Source organism: Liolophura sinensis, chromosome 8, assembly GCF_032854445.1.
Source record: "Liolophura sinensis isolate JHLJ2023 chromosome 8, CUHK_Ljap_v2, whole genome shotgun sequence".
Lineage (NCBI taxonomy): Eukaryota > Metazoa > Mollusca > Polyplacophora > Chitonida > Chitonidae > Liolophura > Liolophura sinensis.
In genome coordinates this window covers 52428404-52439335 of record NC_088302.1, presented here as the reverse complement: position 1 = coordinate 52439335, position 10932 = coordinate 52428404, and positions in this window count along the sequence as shown.

The window sequence follows — 10932 nt, the reverse complement described above, 5'->3', positions numbered from 1 at the left end:
GTTTTCTGATAACTGCATATGGCGATATTTGTGTTCATTTTTATGCTACAACACATAAGCCACGGTCGTTTGTTTATTCTTACTTTAACTTCGCGTTCAGTGTTGTTTCGTTCATTCCACGATTGTGTCTCCCTCATACTTATTATGTAGCCTCACTGGAATGCCATGCTGAAGACACCACGCATGCACCCCGTCATAGTACACGCACAGTTCCAACCTTAACCAGTCAACCTTCTTCTCCACGCCAAGGAATAGCCATAGGTATGCCCAGAGTTCGGACTGAACCGAGCCAAGCTACGGTTTTATCCATGTAAACCAGTATTCAGAGACTTCAACAATGTTAGTGTACTGGTACCATGCAAAAACTCGAAAACGTATAAGCTTAATATTCTGCAATACGGCATGACACACCAGTCCAATAATTAACCAAAAACAGAGCATGATTTATATGTATGGGTCATTTGATTTTTGCTTTGTATATGTGCTATTTTCTGCAAATTCAAACATCTTGTATCTTTTCTGTCTCAAAAATATTCTGCAGCACACAAAACAGAAAATAGTCATTTTCTCAAAACACTATTTTTTTCCTATAGCTTTTAAAACCGTCATTTATTGTTTATAAAAGAACAGTGTTCCATATTATACTGACATCAAGAAATACCCCAAGGCGCTTTCTTCAATAAAAGCATTTGAAGAATGTCATAAAATCTGTGAGCCGAAGGCAAGCAGACCCCCCCCACTCCACCACCATCCTCCACCACCCCACCCCCACCCCCACCCTATGGCGACTTCGTGTATGTGTTTAGCCAGCACATGATTACCACACTCGTTACACAGTCTGCAGACGTCTTTATGGGCAGCTCGTCTATGCACCAGAGTCTCGATTCCCCCATCGCAGCCCCACACTGCCCCTAAAAGGTAGAACAACACGCTGAAGCCGACCAGTTTATTTCAAGTATTCTGTGCACAGGAAAGTCGGAATCCCCATAGGCTGTATGGGTTCAGCAGTGTTTAACAATCGAGTCCTTTGTCGTTGTTCACATTTGCTTTTCCACTCGCCCTCTATCCGCTTAAGGCTGGATATATGGCTTGTGAACAGAGAGAGAGAGAGAGAGTGCCGCTGCTTTTGTTCACTCGTCCAAGAGCGAACCCCTAGCTTAAGCCGAATTGAGTTAACTCAGGCAGAATAATCGCTTGATTTGTAAATGTGTTGCGTTGGTGGCTGGATTTATGGTGAACACTTGACCATCGTCTCAATACAGATTCTAGCCCTACCCCTGACCACTCCCTGAACGATGGAAGTCAGTGTCTTCCCTCAGGCGGACTTCACGTCAATAACCCCATCTCCAGAGCTTTATTTTGCCACCCGCCATCCTCTTGTAAAGATAATGTCAACTTAATACACATGACACAGGGGCCATAAAACCCTTGGTGAATTAACTCTACCCCCGACTGGCTGCGGCCGGACAAAGGTTCCATTTGCCCCCCCCCCCCCCCCCCCCCCCCCCGACGCCCTCCCCGGAGCTAACTCTGTCTGGCACACCATCTGTAATACCTCTCTGTAGCTACAGACTTCGTCTCCATTTAAAAACATAAAGGCAAACATCACGCGCAGGCGCTAATCATACAATTTAAGAAATAATGAATATTCATCTGCAAGATGTATGTAGATGTAAAAAGAAACAAGTGCTAATTCAGCACATTTATGGAAACCTGATGTCGTTGATTTCTTAACATCAGAACCTGTGATACATGCTTTTTGAGCATGCCAGTGTTTCGGTTACCTAGGCGTCCTGTATATTGAAATGATGACATCTGTATTCCGCATACTCCTTCTACTATTTCCCCATGACATCGCTGCATACTTCATACTGGCGAAAGACTGGAAGTAATAGAAATCAATCTTAAGGATTATCAGTCAAGGAGAAAATGCATCAGGTAACCTATTAACAAAGATAACAGTCCAGTTTCTAGGATGAAGTAGAATTTAACTCTTTTCCATCACACCTGTCATGTAAAATTACATCACAGATCATGGCTACCTGGTCATACCTGTGATAAGATTCGTTAATTCTGTTCACTCTGAGCTGGAAATTAAGATCCTTTGAACATCCTTGTGTGCATTATCTCTAAGAACAACTTAGAAACATATAAACAGCATCTTTGGTACCCAGACTTTTCTGACGATCACTTCTTGTTTCTAAAACGGATTACAACATTCAAATTTCTGCTTGACTGAATTATGAATTTTAAACAAATACCTGCGCTTCACATTTTCTCATACACATTGGTTGACAAAGGCCATTCTAGCTATCATCACCAGATAACACAATTGACTTCAGTCACTGTTAGAATAAACATGTTTGTTTTTACAAAGGATGTGTTAGATTTGTTAGTTCATGCTTTACAAATTAGGAGTTGCCTTGGCACATCTGTGAGCTGTTAGCCGATTGGCCGGCTCTGTTTTCTCACCCCCACTTTGTCAGGGGAGGATGTTTGCTTGCGTCTAATCGCTGTCAGAATGGGGCCTGAGTTAGCCTTCAGAGAGGCACCGCATACCCCTCACGGCCCTTATCTCGTGTTCGCCACTCCTACCTGTAAAGTGTGGGTATACATATATACCCCTGGCTGCCTTTCGTCCGCTAATGACCCTTGTGTGATGCCTGGGTTATCACAAGACGTCTCGAGGCATAAGGATAACAACTTCTACATTAATCAAGAAGACACTACGTGGAAGACTAGGACCTTTTTTACTTTCTGTGCCTTGTTGCTTAAAACCTTCCAGCATATGTTTTTCTTTTGTGAGGGGGGGAGGCCAAAAATTTGATTAAATTTATCACCAGGAATGAGTTTGGTAGAATGTATATTGCCAAATTTATTAAAAGACATAGCCCGCCAATCGGCTCATGATCCACCTTTGAAAAAAAAGATACATATTTATCGTGGGAAATGGTGTTATATTCTATCGTGGGAAATGGTGTTATATTGCAATGTGAGAAATGATGTTACATTACACCATGGGAAATGGTGTACATGGCACCCATGGGAAATGGGTATGTTGCACCATGGGAAATAGTGTGTAGGGTAGCATGGGAAATGGGGTATATGGCATCATGGGAAATGTGTTATATTTCACATGGGAAAGGGGGTATACGGCACCATGGGAAATATTGTTATATTGCTTCATGGGAAATCTCCTGGTACTTGTATATTGCATCTTCGGAATGATCTCAAGTTGTTTATAAAGATGATAACGAATCAGAATGGTAAAGGCCATTGTAGATTTTATATTGTAGATAATTTATAGTCAAATTTTAGTTGTTACATTTTTGAGATTTATCATCTGCTGTTACTGCGCCAAGTAGTAGGCGTGTGAAAGTTGTGTGATGGTGGGGGTGGGGTGCAGTAGGAGCGTAATAATACTGGCAACACAACTGAGGTACAAGTGGAGGGTGGAAACCTGATCGCTTTAACAGAAAACATGTGGCCAGATCATTACAGTGCGGGTAATTCCATCAAACGTCAGCCTGAACATAACGACTCTTCGTCGGCAATAAGCCCTGCTATCATGCAGAAGTTAACGTTCTTTGTGGGCTTATGTGAACCATTCCAAATCGTTGATCATTGCACATTGAAAATGAGTAGACGGCCTTGATACCGTCGGCAGGAGAGAGTTATATACCTCAGTCAGGAAAAGGAAAAATGTAGAGCAAATAGAGTTGTTATATTTATCATAATATCATAATATCGTAATACGTGTAGTTGATCCCTTCGCCGAGTAGATTAGTAAATATGATTATTTGTAGGGCGCATGCATAGCTATTTATAAACATCGTTATTCCTTTCTAATCACAGACAAGAGGTACAATTAAAACATATTATCATACAAGTATGTGTCTAATGCATATCGCCGTAACTACTTTTTGTAATAAATAATGACGTAGATAGTTATTAGTTATACACGAAACATTATATATGCCTGTATCAAGAGCATTAAAATTACAGACACAAAGCACATGTTGGCATGTAACGTCAGCCAGACGACACACACATATTCGGCGAGAGCAAGCAAACTCATTTATGTCATCAGTACAACGTGTAAGCCTATCAGCTGTCAGTATACAACGCTTGCGCCATGAAACAGTCATCAGTTAACTGTGTCGTCATTATTTGTGCTCAGAGGCAATGTATATATCGTAACCGTATTAGTCCGCAAAACAAGGTGTAAACCGGCCTATCTTTCACAGACCAGTACATGTGTTTCACAGGGACCTCATGTTCTCGAGAAACGGGTAATAGTTGCTATATCTATGTGGTTTACAGAGAAAGATACAGGATCAAAAATTTCCGTATTACTGGAATGCTTCAGATATATCAAAAGCAAACAGCACATTGTGTGATCCAATGCCCTAGTTTATAAGCAAACGGCACACTGTAATCAAATGCCATATAAACAGCACGTAATATGTAAAGTAATATTTCGTGAGCAAACAGCACAAAGTACTATGAATTTATCCCTGTGCTTACAAGGCGTGGGTCGCATACACCTGAGGCCGCGTTACAGGAAATCATAAAATGAGCGCATCTCCGCAATATTACAATGTAGAAGAACCATGCATTTAATGCAAATAAATGCAACCAAACACCCCCCACCCCCACCCCTCCCCCTTCTCCGTGTTTCACTGCCTTCTCAGTAAGGAATGGCAATGGTATAGCGTTTTAGGTTACGTCTGCATTTGACGAGTGTAACAGGCCGTGGTATGGCAGAATGCTTAACCCTGTGTTACACACAGCTCAATTAGCCTCTATGAGGATACACAAAAACAAACCGCTGGAAACAGTTCCAACTGGTATTTTCAAGTCTCGAGACTTCACACGTCTTCTTCACCATCTTGTTTCTTTTACAAACTGAGTTCAACTTTCTCTACTTGAAGAAGAACCAGTATTTAGTTTCTCTTATCCTGTCAGTTCACTGAAAGTGACCGGGAGGCTATTGTTACCTGAAGCGGGTTCGACGCCTGGTTACACGACACGAAGGGGAGATGAGATTAGCTGCCCCAACCCAAACTCTCTCCCACCCCACCCCGCTCCACACCCTTCTGATAGGCTCATTACACTCCCCATCACGACTCTCACCTTTGTAGACCTATTTAATGAGACACCAAATGTTGGGCCAGAAAGGTAACAAACATCCACCCACCCCTCCCCAGAACTGGCACCAGAATGCACCTTAGCAGGTACATATTACCTAAACTTTGACTTGAAAATCAGGAACAAAGCTAATGACTCGGAAGATGTCATTACATGGCGGAAATGGGTTCAACAAGCAGAAACTTTTAATTGTCCATCTTCACGTGTAACTAACACCTCTAACTGTGACTTGTAACCTGGGGCACAGTCCAACCCATACAACTGGACAAAATAATCTGCCTTAACTTTTAAGCGGCTTCAACTATCAGAATTGGTCGAACACTGATATGTCAAATTCAACAAGTCCAATTAAAATAGAGCAACGTCTGTTTCATACGACTTGCATCTTTCGATTTAAATCGAACGGATTTTATCGAATTCGATGAGCAGATACCAAAAATCGCATCCACTAAACGTGGCTTTACGACGGTTTTAATCAACCAAGACCTCGTTGATCTAATAAGTTCATGGTATAATACAAAACCTGGAAGACTTCGATATCGACGTGCAAATAAAACCACAAAATTTCATTTGTCGCCTTCTATAGACAACAGTATGCAGTGAAAAAAAATACATTAAACCAGACCGAGCTATAAATTCAGAGATATACAACGGTGACATGTCAGTGCTAACAAAATGGATGGCTGAGTGAAAGAAGAGGTAAAAATAACTAACTACAACGTTCGCAATTCAAAGATCAAAAGTGTCCAAGCGAGCTTTATCTTTCTCTTATTTCGATACGTTGGTCTCACGGCCATATATATACACTGGTCACGAAGCAATGAACAAGTCGATGGGTTCCGTGTTAATCTGTCACAGTTGTACAGTGTTTACCCAGCAAGTTACGTTTACACCAAGGATTGCGCGACCACCCAGGTGTGCAGCGTAGTTTAACACACGTGGCAATTCCCAGCAACACCTATCTTGCCACTACCTCTGCATAATGCCTCAATCTGTAAGAGCAGAGTGTATTCCATTGGTGAACACACCCCCTGTCACAATAAAGAGGTGTACGCAAACCACTCTGCCTTCCAAACAATCAAAGTTTCCAAAAGTAGGCCATAGGCTGATTCTGTATTCTGGACGTAGGTCTTATATTATATCGTTTAAAAGTTTTTAGTGGATACATTAGCTTACACACACACGTAAAAGAAAACAATAACAAAAACAACAATAGAATGACTACATCAGCGAAGTCACTTCCGAATGGGGATATGCTGTTCGCATTACTGGCACAACACCAACAATCCCTCAGCGAGTCTTATGTCATTTTCGGGGACCCGAAAAACGGTGTCAGTGGACTACTTCTTACAGAACCTCATTTGAACAACAGAAAATACGTGAATTTCAAAATTTCTAATCTAAACTGGAAAACTTGCTTATTTCTCGTTATTTGTGAAAACTGAAGAGAACCTAGCTCTAAATTGTATACCGGTAGGCACAGATGCCTATAAAGTGGATTGTTGTAAGAACGTTACAACAGGGAGTTAGCCGTACCTCGACCCCCAGTCTTGACTTATCTCCATACTTATCGCTAGCCGTTCAAGCTTGTATTCATGGAGAGGTACATGCCTGTGCGCTGTTGTCAAGTGGCTTACAGCTCTAGGCAAACAATCCATTTATCACGGAGGACAAAAGTGCGAGGGGCGGCATGGAGCATGGTGCTTGTGATGTTTATACTACAGCTGAATGTTTTTGCCATCTCATTTCTGTTTTATTCTGCCTTTCCCTGGCTCCTGGATACACAGGATTGTCTTTCTGCTAAAGTAATAAGTTTTAGGTATTATAAAGTAAAGTGAGGTTACCACAGTGCGATCATTGTGAAGCTATGCACGCGTCTAGCTGTAGTCAAGGAAAGCTTTTGTGGTTGGCCTACCGTTCGCTGCGCCATTTACGTGAAACTTGAAAAATGTGTAATTGTCACAAGCAATAAACTGCAGCATAAACGCTGTGTTTTGTGGAGAAATAAGGCTGTATAAAGGCTACCCTTTGCGTACTATATACGTTCATTCTTGACTGCCAACTCAGCAGCGCCAGTCGCAATCTCTTCCAACACGGCCACTTTCAGAGCGATTGATCCAGTCATAAGGAAGCTGGTGAGAGATGGCGGGGCGATGGGGTGGGGATTGGCACTCAGCCATGATACCGCGCGCTATAAGCGATCTCCTGTGGCTTACATTACCAGAGCCTATGCCAGTAATATGTACAGGGTGTAAAATAAACTCTGATATTTCATGATTAATTAGCAATGTGTAGCAAGTCAATTAGGCTGCTCGCTGAGCGTTGATGCCTCCGGTATTCGCCACTGTAGCAGTTGATGTCATCAACGGACGGCCACTGGCCGGGAAATTTACACTGGCAGGCAATAATACGTACATAGAAATACATCAGGGTTTACCATAACAAAGATTCGATCTGTTTGTTGTCATTTCGACATATTAAGCGAGGGTTGACTAACACACATCGCCACGCAAGCTATACTCTACACAAGAGTTGTATCTAAAAACTACAGATCTGTCTGTTGTCATTTCGACATATTAAGCGAGGGTTGACTAACACATCGCCACGCAAGCTTTACTGTACACTCTGTGTCTAACAGAGTTAATATCCGCGCTCTGTTTGTTGTTTTTTTTTTTTACTTGATTGATGTTTTAAGCCTTTCTCAGGGCTCGAGAATAAAACTACAAATTATGGGTTTTAAAGGGGACTGGTTATTGTGCAGGGCAGTACAATCTAAAACTAGAACTACTTCGGTAAATCGGTGATAATTTTCCCCACTTCAGAAATGCCATCATAGGGCAAAACTAAAGTAAAATTAAGAATCGGTTTCCACAGTGAGCCTGTGACATTGTCATTTTGACTGGGTAAAATATGTTTTCCATGTGCATGACAGATAACTTGTCGAACCTTTAACGGCCGATTAATCATTTTTCAAAGAGCTACACGTACTGCTCACCAAGTGGTACTCTGTGTAATATAACTGCTACTAGCCTGAACAAACCAGCGTTTTGTTATGTTGTTGCACCTGTATACGCCAGGGTGAGTTAACCCCGCGACAAACATGTTACACGGGGATGTCACCGGCATGATGGCTCTGGTGTAGGCTGAACGCTAGAACAGGCATGTGAAACATCCAGTAAAATATCCAGGGAATAGAACACAGATTTTCCACTGCAGATTTGTCTAACGTGGCTTTGAAATAGATATGTCAGTCTTTACAGCTCAGCCTTTGGAACTCAAAACAAGGTCAAAGGATGTAATTAACAGTTAATTTACCGACTAACATATTCGACCGTTCGACATTTCATTAGAGAGGAGACGTGAACTAGCGTTAGGCTACATGCTTGTACAGGTTAATTAAGGTGGCCTAAGTTTACAGAGGAATGTTGAGGAACAGGAAAAAAGGGGACGAACAGAGAATTAGATTGTGTGATGTAGTGGCTGAGTGAGGAGGAGGGGGGAGAGCACACAGGCTTAACCAGAGGAGGTTTCAAGGTTTGTGTAGTCCCATGGGTTGAACCCCCATCGGAGCCCCCTCCAAATGCTGGTGTCGATAACACGAGAAGCGACTGGCTGCGCCGGCATGAAGGCGAGCCGCACTGTTTACATGTAGGTCTTTATTGCAAAGAGAGGGCCGTTTCTGGGATAAGTGTTATTTCTATACATCGGCAGTTTACCGGGCCTCGGGAGTGGCCGTGAGAGAATGCCAGGGGGAAACAGCTCTGCCCTCCCGCATAGCGCCCTGTCAGGTGTGCATTGCCCCTCCAAACGTATTTCTCGGCTTGCCTGTTATCAGCTCACGTGTTTATATAGATACGGCCCAAATTACACAGCCTTCATCTGCCCTCGTAGATTAACAGACCGTACTCCCGAACAGTACAATTCGTATAACTGCACTTCTACAAACTCCCCGTCTGAGTGGTATACATATCCTTCCTTCAGTCTATCTCATTTCCTTTCCTCCAAAGTGAATATCTATCCTTTTTGAATAGCAGTCCAGGCACAAGGTTAAGACTGTTACACACCCAGAATTACCCACTTATATAAATTCATTCCAAATTTAGACGAGCTGTCATCATGTTCTAGTCATCTCCCCAACTTACACTCGTGTGGGTTAGTATAAGGGTCAGAATATCCCCTGTTATGATGCTTTCAAATGTTTATCTTTTTACGGGAATTCTAAAAACATTTTGGTCTCTACAAACTCCGAAATATATAAATTTTACAGAGAATTTAGTCCAGCTGGTGAAAATCCTTCGTTTAGCCATAAAATGCTGGAGACAATCCATTTCCACGTCAAAACTCGAAATACTTCACACACTACATTGAGGAAGATATTTGCTATAAAGAAAACGTTATAAATACGTGTCACGTGGCGTTTTAGAAATTCTTTGTACAGTCATATCATTTTGAACTATTTTCGTACGTGAAATTACTTGTAGGCTTATGTATGTGCTTTGTGCTAAGAATTGGTATATTATTCGTTAATTACCAGATCACCATTTGAAAAAAAAAGAATAAAGAAAAAAACCAAAAACCTTGTACATTATATGTCTCTAAAAACATGCCCTTTCCACATACTCGATAATACAAGTTGTAAAGTGTGGGGTGGGGGTGGTGGTGGCGAGGGCTAAGGCTGGTCTTTGTGAACTTTATTTCTGAGCCTCTGGCGACGTTTCTTCGAAAATGACCGTTGGGGGCAGTGGGGGCGGAGGGGGGGGGGGGGGGATGTGGTATTGAATGGCCAAAGGTTGCCGCTGTTGAAGTCCCTATTTTCTCAGAGCTATCGTTGATGTTCTGGCAGATATTAAACACACTTTTCCTCAAACTCGTCGTATTGAATTTCCTCATTTGGCTGTTGTCCAGGATTCCGGCATGAGCCGATGGTGAGCCAGATTGACAAGTGCAGCCAGGGTTCAGCATCGGCAGTCTCAACTAACTCCCATCGACTTGCCTCCAATTCCGTCCTCGTTTCCGCCTTCTTAACCTTTATCGATCTGCAGCTATTATTTAAAATGCGTTATAATCCTCTTATAAAAACCAAGACCGGGTTGGAATTTCTCAGTTCATTATTGATATTATTTTTTGTTAATAATTGTGCTATTTCACGAGTTCATTCCAACACTGTTTAAAGCAATCATTTATAGACGTGTTAATAAAGTGACATTTTTTTACTAGCGGAAAAATTTCTCTTCACGAGTGTACCGTATTTGCAAATTTTTTTGGCTTTCATTCTTCCATAGATTTTTTTTGTGAAGAAAAGTCTGTTTTTTTGTGATTTTATATCAACATTTCGACAAGGTTAATTTGATCTGGTCGCTTTATTTCCAGATTCCCTGGATGATTAGAACTCCAAGAATAAACATTAATCTCTAAGATCACTTTATCTGAGTTTACAATTACATCGACCACCCGCTTTGCATACACAAACTCAACGCCGGCTCTTTTTCACCCGGACCCACTTAATTTAGTTGTATTTACGCTGTGTTACAGATTTCTGTAAGAATCATCGTAGAATTTCCATTATTGAATTGCAAAAACGCGGTAGTCTGGAGTGTAACGGCTAGTCCAGGGCACAAAGTCCGGGTATAGATAGTTATCTAGAGAACACCCGTGTTTTCCTGACGATCCATTCCCGGGGGTTATCATGTTTTCTGATAACGACCGGGAAAATATACTCAAGCTATCGGTGTAGCTAATCTGTTTCTGATATATCCAGAGCGGAAACCTCTTCTTGAATGC